This window comes from Neophocaena asiaeorientalis, unplaced genomic scaffold, assembly GCF_003031525.2.
Source record: "Neophocaena asiaeorientalis asiaeorientalis breed wild unplaced genomic scaffold, Neophocaena_asiaeorientalis_V1.1 scaffold56, whole genome shotgun sequence".
NCBI classification, from domain to species: Eukaryota; Metazoa; Chordata; class Mammalia; order Artiodactyla; family Phocoenidae; genus Neophocaena; species Neophocaena asiaeorientalis.
In genome coordinates, this window is record NW_020175837.1 from 2,481,827 (window position 1) to 2,499,418 (window position 17,592).

Here is a 17,592-nt window from a genome sequence, read left to right on the forward strand (position 1 = left end):
CACTGTTGTGGCCTCTCCCGTTGCGGAGCACAGGCCCCGGACGCGCAGGCCCAGCGGCCACGGCTCACGTGCCCAGCCGCTCCGCCGCATGTGGGATCTTCCCGGACGGGGGCACGAACCCGCGTCCCCTGCATCGGCAGGCGGACTCTCAACCACTGCGCCACCAGGGAAGCCCTATTTTGTTATTTTTAAAATTTTAGAAAAATGGTATTCTATTTATCAATCTTTGTAAAACTTACTTTAGTCTCTCAATATTATGTGTATGAGATTTATCCACATTGACAGCTGAAGCTTTCCTTTTGTCTTCCAACTGGTTATAGTATTCCACTGTGTAAACATATGAAAATTTATGTATGTCTGTTCCCACTGAGGAACTTTTAAGTTTTATCCAGCTCATTTACATGTGCACATGTGCAAAAGTTTCTCCAGAGTGTGTACCTAAAAGCGGAAGGGGTAAAGCACATCTTCACATTTATATAGTCATCAAACATATAACTGCACCAAATTTCACTAGCAGTGTATGACAACCCTTTTTTCTCCATATTTTTTCTAACAATTAGCATATTTAGTAGACTTTTTTCCTCCAAACTGATGTGAGTTTGTAACTTAATGTGCATTTTCATTACCACCTTAGTGTGTTTGATCATTTTCTCATATGTTTGGATTCTTCTACCAAAAATCTCTTGTTTATCCTTTCCCCATTCCATTTGTCTATTGAGTTTATTTTTCTTATTGATTTGTATACTATTTATTATACTATTCACTATATTTGATCCATTGTATAGTATTGATATTTACCTGTTTTGGGTAAGTTTTTTTTTTCTTTTTTTTAAGGAATTCCTTAATTTTTATTATTTATTTATTTATTTTTGGCTGTGTTGGGTCTTCGTTTCTGTGCAAGGGCTTTCTTTAGTTGCGGCAAGTGGGGGCCCCGCTTCATCACAGTGCGCGGGCCTCTAACTATCGCGGCCTCTCTTGTTGCGGAGCACAGGCTCCAGATGCGCAGGCTCAGTAGTTGTGGCTCACGGGTCTAGCTGCTCCGCGGCATGTGGGATCTTCCCAGACCAGGGCTCAAACCCGTGTCCCCTGCATCGGCAGGCGGACTCTCAACCACTGCGCCACCAGGGAAGCCCCTTGGGTAAGTTTTGAAAATATTTTCTCCTAATCTGTAGCATGACTCTTGTTTCCTTCCTTTCTTCCTTTATTAAAAAATTTTTACACAAAAGTTTGTAATTTAATACAGTTGCATTAATATGCTTTCCTTTTTTCTATCTTTGTCTGAGGTGCACTGCCTATGCTGATACCATAAAGATATTCTCATCTTTTTTCCGAAGCATTATCCAGTTCCCGCCATCATCTTTACGTCCACGTTCACCCTGGAATTGATTTGGAGGCACTGTGTGAGATAGAGAGCTGATTCTGTTTTATTTTTTTACAGACGGATAACCAGTTCTGCCCGCGTCCTTTATTAAACAGCTCATCTATCCCCACCATTTTGTAAGGCCAGCTCTGTCATAGGTCAGTTTTCCAGGCACATGTGAGTCAATTTGTTGACTCGGTGAAGTCGGCTTCTGAATCCTGCACCAATACCATGCTGCCCAAGGTGCTGTGGCTTCTAATACCTTGTATCCCAGAGGACAAAACTCCCCTTCTGATGTCCTTCTTCAAAAGATTTGCTTTGGCCATTTGTGGCCCTTTTTACTTTCTAAGTGTCTTTCAGATTCAGCTTGTCAAATTCTATGAAATCCTCTTTAGGTTTTAAATAAAACTGTAGTGAGTTGCATTGAAATTGCTTTTATTAACATTATTTATGGCCGGGTCTTATTTTTTCTACCGTATTTTCTCTTTACCTGAATTTGAGTTTATTTTAAATATTTCTTATTATATGTCTCTTTATGAAGTCCTATAAATCCTTTGGAATGGGGCAGGGTGTAATTACACAAAATGTGTAAATAAGTGCTTGTCTGTCTCCTGTGTGTAAGCAAAGTACCACGGAGATACAATATTTTTGATAGATTTAAGATCTTGTGCATCTCTGAACATAAATTCCCATTGTACAGTAGGCTAGATATAAAAATCAGTCCATGTACAATGTATACAAAAAGGTGGACTAAACGTACACTAAACCCCTCAAATGGAAAGGGCTTCTCTGAGTTGGGATGCGGGGATAATTAAACCAAGTCACCAATATCCGTTTATTTTCCTAAATACTCAATACTGAAAATGTAGATGCATTTTGATTTCTCATTAACTAAATTCTTATTATCCTGCATTTTCATATAAAACATGAGCACAGGCACGGAGTTTCTCAGCCCACTGGTAGAATTTTTTACTTTCTCCATTCTCCTCACTGTAACTTCAAGCTAAATTCACATAACATGCACCCTCTGTGACCTTTGTTCAAAATAGCTTCACTTTCCTTTGTATTAAATGTGCTTCACCTCCTTTGTGATACTAACAGCAGTCATTACCTCTAAGAGTTGTACTCAGCACCAAGATAATGCCCCATGGGCTGGAGATTTCAGAGCACCTTTCACCTCATTTTTACTCTGTCTCTGAGAAGCACGAAAATAGGTCCCGTTTCATCGATGGTGAAGTTTAGGTACCAGAAATCAAAGGACTTAGTCCATCTCCACCATTAAAACCCTAAGGAGTTAAAAGGATGCACATACTTGGCAGTCATCTGATTAGTATAATCCGTGTGGACAGCACACCAATAGGGCTCAGAATGACGCAGCTGAGTTTGTGAATCAAACCACCTCTGTGATTGCCAAGTTCTGTTTTTTTGGTATGTCTTGGGCCCAGCTGGTTTTGGGACCACTAGGCTTCTGGTCCCAGGCTCTGTCTTATGACTCGCTCATTTCCCAGCCTTTCCCAAAAAGGGTGCTGGAGAATATAGGTTTTAAGGGATGTTGATAGATATTAAATACAATGAGATTCCTTAGTCAAACAGGTTTGAAAACATAAACAAACTTTATTGCAGAATTTATATGTCACTCAATCTTCAAAAGGAGTAGAATACAGTAGGTTACACATCCTCACATTTTTTTTTTTTCGGTACGCGGGCCTCTCACTGTTGTGGCCTCTCCTGTTGCGGATCGCAGGCTCCGGACATGCAGGCCCAGCGGCCATGGCTCACGGGCCCAGCCGCTCCGCGGCATGTGGGATCTTCCCGGACCGGGGCACGAACCCGTGTCCCCTGCATCGGCAGGCGGACTCTCAACCACTGCGCCACCAGGGAAGCCCCCATCCTCACATTTTTTGATCATAGCATTCTTTTTATTACACAGCAGAAGTCATGTAGATAGTGTTACACAAAACTAACTCTTGGGACCATCACTCGTTGTATTTCAAACAAATAAGTTATTTGAGAACCTTTTATTTCCTGAATGATATGGAAGATCTGCTACCAACGCCCGCTTGGATGGTATAATACTTACAAAAACCCTTGTACATTTTACTTAATATTAAAATACCCAGTTTAGAAACAGCAGGTCCTTTCCTCCTGACTGGGGACATTTGAGAAGGTTGGGACCTCCTCAAATTCCAGCTACTTCAGTACAGAAGACCAGACTTCAGCTTGCAGGCAGTCAGCCTGTTGCTCGTCAAGTGGCAAGAAACTTGAATCAGAACCTTCTCCGCACCCTGACCCTTTCAGACCATCTCCCAACTTCTTGCCTTCAACTTACTGGCAAAGCGTACACTTCCTTGAACCATCACAGCTGATATCCTCAGACATTACTTCATAGGAAGACACTCCGCCCAAGGTAAAGGATGGGAGAACGCATACAGTGCAACTGCAGTTGCCTCTTCTGGGGATCTGAACCAATATACACATATGAGTTGTCCATTCTGTCCCAGGATCACCTAATCCTCCAACCTAAAGTTTCTTCTGGAGGAGGAACAGGATAAATGGTAATGTTTCAGTCCCCAAGCCCACAGTTTAAGGTGCCATTGACTGTGCTTCCCCGTACCAGGATATTTCTGCGAACCCTTGGAAAGTTCCAAGCCAAAATCGCCAACTCAGGGACTTCTTCTGAATGACAGAGTGCAAAGGTCATTCTGCCTGGAAGAGTGTCTAAGTGTGAGTCACCTTCCTGGGTGACAGCAAGTAACTGGATAGTGTCGTGGAATGACCAGATTCGAATTCTGGATCTATCTCCCACTAGCTGTATAGACTTTGGCAAGTTACTTCAAATCCCTGAGATTCAGTTATTTTATATTAAAATAGTGAGTAATACTCCTTCGTGGGATTGCTGAAATTATTAAATAAGGTGATATATTTAAAGCATCTAGCACAGTGCCTGACACAGGGTCAGAGCTCAATCATCTGCCTAAAAAGTTCAGATCTTCATCCTGATTAAATATTCATAAGCTCTATTACCTTAACTATTAAAATATATTTGTGTGTGTGTATATATATATATATTTTTTTTTTTTTTTTTCGGTACACAGGCTTCTCACTGCTGTGGCCTCTCCCGTTGCGGAGCACAGGCTCCAGACGCGCTGGCTCAGCGGCCATGGCTCATGGGCCCAGCCGCTCTGCGGCATGTGGGATCTTCCCGGACCGGGGCACGAACCCGTATCCCCTGCATCGGCAGGTGGACTCTCAACCACTGTGCCACCAGAGAAGCCCTATTTGTGTATATTTTATTTATATAAATAAATATTATTATATATTATTATAATTTAAATATAATAAATATTAAATATTTATATTATAAATATTTATTTATATTTATAATATTTATAAATATTATAAGGAATATAAAATATACCTGATGATATTTTTTATATTATATATTATTTTATGTATTTATTATATATATTATAAATATTTTTATATGTATATATTTAGTTCTTCCATCAGGACTGACTTCAACTAAGTGAAAAAGAAGTAAGGATCATATAGAGGATAAAACTATCAAAATTGACAGCGTGAATCAAAAGTTGAGACCTTGTTTTCAAACTGCCAAACCACCTGGTGGCTTACTAACAAAGAGACAAGTGAATCTATTGAATTCCATTTTTTTTTTTTTAACCGACCTAGAAATAATACATGACATTCTCTTTCCACAGCTGTGTGCCATCCACAGTGCAAACATGGTGAATGTATTGGACCAAACAAGCATCGTCCTGGATGTGCTGGAAGAACCTCAGTCAAGGTAGGGAAACAGTGTGACACCATCACAGTCCCGGCTATTCCTGTCCTATATAAATTATTTCCTATTTTATTATGGGGTTGGCCAAAAAGTTTGTTTGGGTTTTTCGGTAAATACTGGCCAACCAATATTTTTATTTTTTATTGAGATATGATCGATATAACACTGTATAAGTGTTAGGTGAACAATGTGTTGATTTGATCCATTTATATACTGCAACATGATTGTCACCATACCATTAGTTAAAACCTCTATGGTGTCACATAAGTATCATTTCATTTTTGTGGTGAGAACATTTAAGATCTAGTCTCTTAGCAGCTTTGAAGTATGCAATACGGTACTGTTGACTAAAATCACTATGCTGTACTTCAGATCTCCAGAACTTATCCATCCTCTAGTCGCAAGTTTGTGAACCTACTGCATCTTGTCTCTTTGCCTCAAAATGAGAGATGCTAGTAAACAGTGAATGCTTCAAAGTCATACAGAGAAGGAGAGGATCAAAGACAAGACACAAAGTCTCCCACAGGGAGGATGACTGGTTCTGACAAAGGTGAGGGAGCTGTCCTTTAAAAGCATGGATCTGGGGAGGTGGGATGAAGATGGCAGAATAGGACGATGCTGAACTCAACTCCCCTCATGAACACACGAATGTAGCCTCGTGTGGTCCTGGATGTAGACATCTAGCACGAAGGTGAGGACTGGATGTGGAAGGTGGGTACCACTGCACAGACTCAGAGATGTTCTGGTGATTGGGTGCCTAGGGTCCCTTTGGAAAAAGAAGAGGGACTCAATTTCTGGAAGCTGGTAGGGATCCTCACGTTGGAAGAATGAGTATATGTTAAGAGCTGAGTAGTGAGACAAGATCCAAAAAGCCAAAGTGGAGGTTCAAATAAGTCACCAAAGACAGGTATTAAAGCTGGGACCATGAGATCAAGAATCTGAAAGCCAAGGAGATGAGGACAAGAGCCATGAGGTGTGCTGAGACATCCCCCAGGTTTTCTAACTGGAACATTGTTTGAAAACGTCCATCTTGACCACCAGCTTCATCTTCCAGATGAAGAAACTAGAGCCAGAGTGATAACGGACTTGCCAAGTAATTACAGCGGCAGACCATGTGCCAGGCTTCAGTGGATCGCTCCTTTCTCTTGTATTCATCAGTCAGCAGAATCATACATTCCCTGGAGAGACAGGCCTGCAGCCCTAAAAACCAGATGCTTCAGAGAAAGCAGATTGTGTCTGTCTGTTGCCTCAACTCTGCTCCAAACTTACTATGGGATCTTTCATATATCTCAGTCACTGGCTGACAGGCTGTCCAGGCCTCTGGTGAACATCTGATTAATCTGAAGATATTTTGGCCTACATCCCAAATAGTTTTTCCCTTAAGATTTTTATCATCCTTAGGTAAGTTTGAAAGTTTGCTAAGCTTGCAAATTTCTTTTACCTTCCCAACTGTGAGCAGGTAACTGAAGGATAGGCATCCATTTCACTGCAGACTTTCATGAAGCTGCCCAGGCCTTACACACAAGGTTTGTAGTCTGGGAGTCACTGATGGGAAACTGACAGACAGCAAGAGGGACAAAGGACAAAATCTGTTTCACAGATGACCATCTAGCTCCACCTTTCCTTGCTTCTGTTACTTATCAACTACCCATTCCATGGTCTTCAAGATGTGAGACCTGTCTTCCTCTCTAAGACATGGTCTAAAAGCACGCCAGGGATATCAATAGTCAGCATAATAGCCATCCAAAACCCCATCCTCACTTCTATTGGCTTCAGCTACCTACTTCCCTGCTCTCTCCAGGGACCATGCCATCACTGGGAACAACTCCACCTGTGAAAGTTTAAACTCCAATCTTCATGTCTCTGACCCACATCCTTCTGTTCCTTGATGCTTCCCATAATTACAGCCTCTTGGTCATAATTTCTCACCTGTTCAGTCCACACCCCAGGGCTAGTCCCCTGGATCCTCTCCCCAGATCCTCAACATCTTTGATCCCCTGCTCTTCCACCATATACCAAACCATCTGAAATCTTCCAAGGAGCTTTTCTTAATCCACCTGCTCTTCCAGCTGGGCTACTGAGGGGCTGGAAACAGCCCCATCTATGCTCTCCATCTTCTGCTGAATCCCAAGGTCCATCACTGGCTTATTTACCTGTCCTTCTGCATTTCTTTTCCCGTCCCCTTTCTCTTCAGCAACTGATCTACTAATCCCCTCAAACACCCTTCAACCCATTTCATCAAGACAGAGTTATTGAGAGATAGTGGCTCCAAATGTCTATTTCTCACTTACAAATACTTATGGCAATCTTTTAATCCTCTTCAAAAGATGGGTGTCTCTCTTCTTCCTCTTTCTCAATAATTGTCCTTTTACATTCCTTCTTAGTCCCATTTAATCCCATTGTGTGAAGGATGTTGCTATAATTATACTCTCTCATAGCTTCAACCTCTTCATCACTGATGGTAATTTCCTCACACCCTACAATTATCTCCCATCTAACACAAAATCAAAGCTGAAGTGCATTCTTTATTTTCTTTCACTTAAGAAATATTGACTGGGAGCCTACTAGGTGTCTTCCACTATGACAGGTGCAAGAAAACTTACTGGAAAACAAGGCAGACATGACTCCCCCCCCACCAACTTCATAGAGCTTAGGGTCTAGTGAACGAGACAGATGGTATATAATGACAACCATTAAAAGAACTATAAAAGAGAAGCACAGGCTGCCACGGGAGCTTGTATCGGGGGAGATCTCCTGGGCCCAGGGTGGAGAGGTTTCTCTCTGACAGGATAGGTTTGGGTAAGCCAGGATCTGGCGTGGGTGTCAGCCTGCCCACCACATAGCTGGTCATTTCTTAATCTTGGTCACCACCCCTTCCTCACCCCTTATTTGGACCTCTTTTCAGAATACTCTGTATCTCTACATCCTTGACTCCCTTGACCCCTCAGCTCATGGTCATGTGGCTTCTGTTTCAGCTCTGCTTCCAGATCTGCTCTAACCATCATGACCTCCTGGCTCTAAACACAAAGAACACTTCCCAGTCTGTGTTAAACGGAAATTCACTAAGATTTCTCAAAAAAGAGACTTGTGTATATTCTCTTCAGTAACTGTGTACCTTGTGAGGGTGAACAGGACTAACATCTCTTTGTTACCTGAAATTAGGACTGGAATGTAGGATATAACCACCAGCACAGGAGGTGTTTTTTAGATCAAAAGTTAACAGTAGGTTAAACAGTACTTAATTTAAAAACCTCAATGGAATAAATAGACTAGGATCTAGAAAAACACAAATCATCAACATTGACTCAAAGAAACAAAAGCTTGACCTAAAAAAATGAAATCACCAAAGAATTGCCTTTAATGGTTTTAAAGGCAATATTTTTTTTCCCCAAATGTCAAGGGGTGTATAGTCCCTGTGTTACAGACTACAGAACCTACCTCCTCTCCATTCTATGGAAGGAGCCACTAGCTCTATTTGGCTGTTGAGGACTTGAAATGGGGCTCATCTGAATTGAGATGATCTATGCATGTAAGTACACACAGATTCCAAAGACTTAGGATGGAGAAAAGAATGTAAAATATCTCAATAATTTTTATACTGATTTCATGTTGAAATGATACTAGTCTTTTATTGGGGGGTTAAACATATCATTAAAATTAATTTTACGTTTCCTTTTACTTTTTAAATGTGGTTACTAGAGAACGTAAAGTTACATATGCGGTTTGCATTATATTTTGATTGGACAATGCTGGTCTGGTAACCAACAGGGCACATGACAAATCACCGTGGATAACTACCATGAACGTAAACGCAATACTGAAAACAGTATTAGTGACACCTGACATTTACTGCGATTTTACTGTGTACCGGTACTTTGTTAAATATTTTACACAAACGATCTCACCTCTGGTCTCAGAACAACCCCACAGAGCAGGTAGGTAACTGCTACATCTTTTAAAAGCATTACTGTGACCTTACCCAGGTGACATGGCCGGCGTGGGACAGAGCACGTACTCTCCACCTTGACGCCCAGCCTCACCTTCATCCACCAGATGAGAATTAGGAAGGAACATGTACAGTGTCCTTCTCTTTAAGACGTAAGATTTCTTAAGCTCTCTGCTGCTGAACTTCAGGCCAGTTTTCTCATGTTCTGGGGTCAGTTCCTGGCCGTGGCCAGGGAAGAGGCTGGGTAATGCATCACCAGCTATTCAGACATGTAACCCAGGCTGAAGAGAGATGCAGGCCGGCCCACACTCAGGCTGCTGGGCCTTTGACCATTTGGAATTTATTTGCATTTCCTCTGTCCTCCTAGACAGGAACAGGCCTTTTCAAATGGGCTTAGCTCTCCAAATCCACTCAAAATGTCACAAAATTAAATGAATGATTTCTTAGACACCATGGGGAGTAGAAACCCAATAGCAAAACACTAATGGTTTCCTTTGCAGGAAGCCCCTTTGAGGATAAAAGAATTCATCTAAGAGTCAGACCCCTTCCTGGCTGGTGTGTCCGTCTGTCAGATGACAAGCCGTGGGGAGTCAATAGCACCCTCACCCCACTCCATCTGTGATCCCAGAGAACAAGAGAAGAGCAGGCCAAAGGGAAGCAAATCCCGATCCTGTGATTTCAATTACAGGGAGGTGAAAAATTATTTGATATCTGAGCTTGCTAAAGGTGCCCATTCCTTCTGCTCCAAAGATCTTTCCTGCTAAACTGAACAAAAGAGGAGAAAGAAGTTTCGATGCACATTGAGGGGAAGGGGTAGTGGAAAGAAAGCCAGCACAGCAGGCAGAGAGTTGATGACAATGCAGACAAAAGAAAGAACTTCTTAAGATTCTTTCTAAGAAACGGAATTCACACGGCACCGGTTCTTTTATTAGAACATTTCTTGCCCTCTCCCTTGCTCTGTATCTCTCACCCCAAGAATCAGATTTGGGTTTTTGCACCCAGGTTGATAGCACAGATTTGATTGTTACTCTCAAAGATAACGTCACCTGAGCCTGTCTCGGCAGCGCCAGCTAACTTGTGGCAGCCCCTGGCAGGCGTCCACCTTGGTTTTCCTGGAAACAAAATCCAGCAGGGCTTTTGGCAACGTCTCTTTTTATACCTCAATGAAGAGACAAGTCTCCTATGAATTGCAGCCCTTGCTGGGAGAGACTTCTCACTGGGCCGAGGCAGCAGGTATAGTATTCTGACTGTGGAGTCCCAAGAGCCAGCATTCACACCTACCTTGACTTCCAGGTGTGATGGAGCTCAGTTATCTCAGCTCTCTGAGCCACAGTTTCCTCACCTGGCAAATGAAGGAAAATGAAATTGATCTGTAGGGTTGTGTGAGGCTAAAATACATATCAATTCCTGGGCTCACAGTAGTACTTTGTATCTCCAGAAACCAGCTCTCCTCCATGTAAAGAAAGAATCATCCTAAATTAGGCTTTTTGAAGTTAAAAATCCCTTGTTCTGGGCTTCCCTGGTGGCGCAGTGGTTGAGAGTCCGCCAGCCGATGCAGGGGATGTGGGTTCGTGCCCCGGTGTGGGAGGATCCCACATGCCGTGGAGCGGCTGGGCCCGTGAGCCATGGCTGCTGAGCCTGCGCGTCCGGAGCCTGTGCTCCGCAACGGGAGAGGCCACAACAGTGAGAGGCCCGCGTACCGCAATAAAAAAAAAAAAATCCCTTGTTCTATACAAGTTCAAATTACAGCATCCAGTAATGGTGAAATAAATGTGCCTCCATGCCCTGCTGCTAGTTCGGCACTGTTAGCGTTTTCTCTAAAATGCTTCTCCAAGCCCTGTGCATATTTACTAAACATGGTACATCACTGTCCGGTGATCAAGGAGAATAACCTCAGGTTATGTGGCAACTGAGAAAAATCGTGTCATTTTCACATTTCTGCCGCCCCATGTACTTACCACAAACATGTTGCTGTGCAAAGCTGTGTAACATGACATGATAGGAAATGATAACACTTTAGTATAGGAACGTCTGAGGGAGAATGCCGTGTAAAAATTCTGGCATGTTTGTTCTAAAAATTAAGTCAAACTACCTTAGAGTCACATGTTATCAACGTGGTCTCTTCATCTAGACTGTACACTTGCCAAAGGCAAGAACTCCTTCCAGCATCTCTGTGTTTCCTTCAACATGTGCCACTTTGCTTGGCAAACAGTGGTTGCCTAGTGAACATTTGTTACTTGGCTGATTGATTGATTAAAAACAAAACCTTTTTGTCTTGCGGCCACAGAAGCTGAAATAAAGGGGTATGGTTTTCCTTATTTCCTGGAGACTGGAAACACAGCCTCATGTTAAGACTTTGGGCGCCACCTTTGTGCAACACTCCCGCCAAAGGGCCCCCTTGCTCAGCACCCGAGGAGGCCCGTTGGGAGCTGGGGACTGGAAACTATGCACCTCAGTCCAACCTCTTCCAAGTATACAGACTCATCTCCCTGCCTTACTTCTCTACCAGTATGTGTGAGCTCGTGTCAAGACTCTGCTGAGCAACGTTCAGACCCACGTGGACCATGTGTAGGCTGACCACAGAGAAGCCCAGGGTGGTTAGGGGGAGCTGGTCTCGGAGGTTCCCAGAAACATAAGGAGGGTCCAAAATCTGGGTGGCTGTGATGAAGAGGAAGCAGAAGCAGAGTGCAGCCCAGTGAGTGAAGCAAGGCTCCCTAGAGACTACAATGGATGAAGATGGGTTGGAAGAGAGCTCATCAGACTTACAGAGGCTGTCAGGGCCCCGCCCACACTCCTCCTCTATAGCCCATAAGTGCACACAAGCCTGATTTCCACCTGCCAGTGTCGCCTGTTTGTGCCTAAGCTGCCAGAGTCTGTGTTGCCCGCCCCGGAAGTAGGCAGGAACACCAGAGGTTAAGTAACCTCCATTCACCCAGCAGCCCTCCAACAATGAGTGAGAGGAGGTGATATAGAAACGCCTTAACTCTCACCCCCAGCTGGGATAACTCTGAATCACGTCATCTGCACTGGCTTCCAGAGTTCCCCAGTGGGATTAAGCCTCCATGTTTCCTGGGGTCACCTCCCAGGTAAGCTGCTTGCACTCAATGCCTTGATGTCGATTCTGCTCCTACAGTTCAGCACAGAGTCCACCTTCCCCCATTTCTAGTTCCTTACCAAGTGAAGGAGAGTCCCGTGGAAACTGTCTCCCTGACAGGGATGTACAGACAAAAATCATTTCAGCACAACAGCCGTAAGGAAGACTCCACATTGGCATGGAGGACAGTGGTATGCCAAAAAAGACCAGCTCACTGAGCCAGCTGGAAAGGGCAGTGAGGTCTCAGCCAGGATGCCCAGAGGGAAGTTCTCAGACAAATGATCAGCACGGAGCAGTGAGGCCATGCACATTAGGCATGCACGCTTGGATGACACAGTGTCTGGGTGGCGTTCTGGCTCTCACGAGACTACCACCAGCCTGGCCCTGAGAAAGCTGCTTGGTGGTGTGGATATACCAGATGCCTTCAGAGTCAGTGAGCTGACCAGGGGCCAAACCCTGCCTAGAACTAACTCCAGGCTTCAGACGTGACTTTAAAATGGGTTGAATCACCAAGGAGATATTTTTCACATCCACTTGTCACTTTTCGGTGCTCACCTTACATGACTTTTCAGCAGGCTTGGTTGTTCACGTCCCTCCTTTAAAAAACTGACTACTTTGAACTCTCTCTTGGGCTTCAGCTCTCTGGCTAGACGTTTTTCTGTCAACATTTTTTGTGGGGAGTGGAGGAGTTAACGCTCCCCCATTTCTTAGGTGTATCGGGTCTTTTCTTCATGAGGAGAATATGGGTTTTTTTTCCTTTGTTGAAACTTTTTTTTTTAACGTCTTTATTGGAGTATAATTGCTTTACAGTGATGTGTTAGTTTCTGCTGTATAACAAGTGAATCGGCTATACATACACATATATCCCCATATCTCCTCCCTCTTGCATCTCCCTCCCATCCTCCCTATCCCACCCCTCTAGGTGGTCACAAAGCACCGAGTTGATCTCCCTGTGCTATGTGGCTGCTTCCCACTAGCTATCTATTTTACGTTTGGTAGTGTATATATGTCCATACTACTCTCTCACTTCGTCCCAGCTTACCCTTCCCCCTCCCCGTGTCCTCAAGTCCATTCTCTATGTCTGCATCTCTATTCCTGTCCTGCCCCTAGGTTCTTCAGAACCACTTTTTTTTTAGATTCCATATATATATGTGTTAGCTTATGGTATTTGTTTTTCTCTTTCTGACTTACTTTACTCTATATGACAGACTCTAGGTCCATCCACCTCACTACAAATAACTCACTTTTGTTTCTTTTTATGGCTGAGTAATATTCCATTGTATATATGTGCCACAACTTCTTTATCCATTCATCTGTCGATGGACACTCAGGTTGCTTCCATGTCCTGGCTATTATAAATAGAGCTTCAATGAACACTGTGGTACATGAGTCTTTCTGAATTTTGGTTTTCTCAGGGTATATGCCCAGTAGTGGGATTGCTGGGTCACATGGTAGTTCTATTTGTAGTTTTTTAAGGAACCTCCATACTGCTCTCCATAGTGGCTGTATCAATTTACATTCCCACCAACAGTACAAGAGGGTTCCTTTTATGAGGAGGATATGTTTTTACTGTACTTCATGTTTATATATTTTGGGCCTCCTCATTATAAAACATATGTAATCCTAATTTCACAGTGTATTGCAATCAACTAATTTATACATTTTCTTTTTCATAAAGTCATGAACTAAACAATTCGTGCAGATATTGTGATATATCAATCCCTGCATGGATGGAGTGGCTTCTCCCTGCTACTGGGTTCCAGATTCTGCAGCCTGGCCTGACCAGACCAGGTAATCAGTAAAACCTAAAGAAGGGTCTCCACGTAGCTCATTAGAAGGATCTCCACATAGCTCACTGCGTTTTTAACACAAGTCATTTCCACCCAAAAACTATTTGTCATTTTGCTTGTGCAGAGTTAGAACCTTTCATACCCACTGGGGGAAATATACACAACAACGTAGAAGGTATTAGTACAGACATCCAAAAAGCAGCAACTGGGATGTGGACTTTTCTAGAATAGTTGGCAAGGGATGTAGTGGCGGAGGAGGGAAAGGTGGAAAAAGCAGGCCTTCACCAGCCCCCTGGCAGTGGATGAGTCCCCAGATCACGCAGAGGGAGAGAGTTTCAAAGAGCAGGCCAATTGATTGATGTCCCCTGGAGATCTTTTATCATTCCTTCTATCTCATCGGCTCTTATAACCAATGAGTACTCCTTCCTGAACTTATGATGCTGGAGACCCATCTATCTTCCAGTGAGAAGGTTTAAACCAGAGTTGTGTGTGTTTAAAACCCCACTGACCAGCCTTCATTCATTTCTTTAAGTCCACCTGAAAGAGGAGTTCTCTATTACCTCAAAGATATTAAGTCCCTGGGTTAATTGTGACTTTGACAGATGTATGACAGGTCAGTGCCCGTGACTGAGAGATGTGTCAGAAGCCCCTTCATCCTCATTCATTTCATCGTTTTAGAACCCAAGTCGGTAGCGTGTGAGGCTGGATCTGATTTCCCTTTCTATTTCTCAAAACGAACTCAGAGCACAGTTTTTGGAGAATGTTGAGGGGATGTTATTTAAGCTTGTCTCCTGGACAGCGATTTTGTTTTCTGATTGCTCTGACTTGAAGGCGCGTGTGTGCCACTCTGATGAATTGCATTAAGAGCACTCACAAGCAGACAAGTCAGGTAAGTCTGAGGACCACCAGGACTTGGGGTCCAATTTTTTTTTCTCAAACTCTGGAAGATAAATAAATTAGCACACTAATTTAAAAACCGCTTAATTCTTGGAACTTCCTTGGTGGTCCAGTGGTTGAGACTCTGCGCTTCCACTGCAGGGGGTGCGGGTTCAATCCCTGGTCGGGGAACTAAGATCCCGCACGCCTTGCAGGGCAGCCAATAAATAAATAAATAACTTAATTCTTAAAATAGTAATAAATTACACAATTCTAGAATTGTCAGGGTGAATTAAGCACTGCCTAATTGTCTAAAAACGGAAGTAAATTCCCTTCTCAAGTTATTATTTTAGTGCAAAAAGTTCCAACTGGATCCACAACTTTTTGCAAAGCTTAGAGTAACATTCTGCATTTTCATCCATAAGCAATTTGAAAGCATTCACCCATTTCCCAACAGCTTACGGGAGACCAATTGGAACTGCCGACTCTGTGCACATGTGTCATTTCTTTTGAGGGTGTTTGTGTGACTTGTTTTATTCTATTTTTTAAATTTTTATTGGAGTATAGTTGATTTTCAGTGTTATGTTAGTTTCTGCTGTATGGCAAAGTGAATAAGTTATACATTTATCCACTCTGTTTTTAGATTCTTTCCCCATATAGGCCATTACAGAGTATTGAGTAGAGTTCCCTGTGCTATACGGTAGGTCCTTATTAGTTATCTATTTTATATATTGTAGTGTGATATAATTCCACCTTGTATGCAAAGTGCATGAATTAAAACAGACATAAAATGTGTTTTCTGGTGTCCACATCTCTACACAGTCTTACAAACACCTTGGTGACAATGCAATCATTAACTGTGTGCTGCAAATCCTCAACCGTAAAATTACTTAAGAAGCTCTGGTAGCCTTGCCGCCCCACGTGAAAGATATATAGGTTATTGCTTAAATTAGCATTAATATTCATTTATTACCATATCTAAAGAGTTACTCCATTGATCATTGCCTGTCTAGAATCTCCAGAGATTCAAAGATACATGCACCCCAATGTTCATAGCAACATTATTTACAATAGCCAAGGTGCAGAAGCAACCTAAGTGTCCATCGACAGATGAATGGATAAAGAAGATGTGGTGTGTGTGTGTATATATATATATATCTAGATACATACATACATACATACAGTGGAATATTACTCAGCTATAAAAAAGAATGAAGTCTTGCTATTTTCAACAACATGGATGGACCTAGATGATATTATGCTGAGTGAAATAAGCCAGACAGAAAAAGAAAAACACTGTATTTTTTCACTTACATCTGGAATCTAAAAAAAACAAAACAAATGAACAAATATGACAAAACAGAAGCAGGCTCACAGATACAGAGAACAAACTAGTGATTGCCAGAGGGGATGGGGGTGGAGAGATGGTGAAATAGGTAAAGGGGACTAAAAGGTACAAACTAACAGATATAAAATAAGTCACAGGGATGTGATGTACAGCACAGGGAATGTAGTCAATAATATTGTAATAACTTTGTACTGTGGGTAGTGTATAAAAGTATTGAATCGCTATGTTGTACACCTGAAGCTAATATAATATTGCAAGTAAACTATACCTCTTTTTTTTAATAAAAAAAATAACAAAAACACATCTCCAAAGAAACTGTAGCACCCGTAAAATAAGTTTGAAAAATTAAAGTGAAAAACTATCTCCTGATAGTGGAAATTACTTAAGGACACCAAGTACTGCAAAACTAATTTTGATCTGCATTTAGAAATAAGAGGTAGGCAGAAAGTGACCTTACCACCTTTTGAATACCAGGAAAAGGCCATTGAGATCAACAACATTAGGAAAAATGGGTTTGAAAATATTCAAGTCATGATTCTATGAAATGAGACTCTAAAATTAAGTAGAAGTACTTAATACTTTGGAGTGGAATGTTACTCTAAAAAGCAATTATAAATAATCCAGAAAAGAAGGAAAAAGACTCCGAAAAATACCCATAAAACTGTAATAACTACATAAGGAAATCTCCCAGGAGCTCAGTTTTGGGTAATGTGCTTAATGATGGGTTTACCTCGTAGAAAATATTCAAACATTCCTTGAATATTCTTGGAGGTCTGGGACCGATGTTATGACTTTGCAATTACATACTTTCATAATTATAGTTTCAAGTTGAAACAGTGTCCAGGATTTCAAAAACTCTCTTGTCTTAAATGATAACCCTGGCCAAATTTCCTTGTCTTAGGGCATCCCCCCAAACCACTCACCGACTCCTCACTCAACCCAAACTGGATAAAAACTCAGCTCACGTAGAACGAAAAACTTGGAGACCCGGCTGATCTGTCAGCAAGCCAAGCTCATGTTAGAAGTTAGAATTTAATATGGTAGAGAAATGGAAAATGCTTCCATGTTGTTTCTGTAATGGGAGCATCTATTTTCACAGTGCAGGGTGGTGTCACTGCCTCTGTGGCAGAGAACTACACTTATGGATAGATCCACTGTTTTTTATTTGCCATGATGGGTTCCACCAGGATTCTTTGGCTCATTCCATTGCCCCAGATTTCTAAAGAGTGCCTTTAACTCACTAACATGCTTTTCATACGTACAAACACATAAATATAGTATAATAATATATACAATATTATTAACTATAGGTGCTATGCTATAAATCTCCAGAATTTGTCTTGCATAAAGTTTTGTACCCTTTGACCATTACCATA

At 42.2% G+C, this 17,592-nt stretch overlaps 1 protein-coding gene across 3 annotated transcripts in view; it reads right to left on the reverse strand.

The window, feature by feature from the left end:
- The window catches only part of CUNH7orf25 (chromosome unknown C7orf25 homolog), a 199,274-nt gene that overhangs the window by 78,346 nt on the left and 103,336 nt on the right, over positions 1 to 17,592 (reverse strand). The window contains exon 4 of one of the 3 annotated variants that reach the window (XR_003001517.1): positions 10,390 to 10,450. The exons of the other annotated variants lie outside the window; for them this stretch is intronic. The gene's annotated coding sequence lies outside the window, so the exon portion shown is untranslated. The remainder of the gene's footprint in view (positions 1 to 10,389; positions 10,451 to 17,592) is intronic. 3 annotated transcript variants of the gene reach the window in all.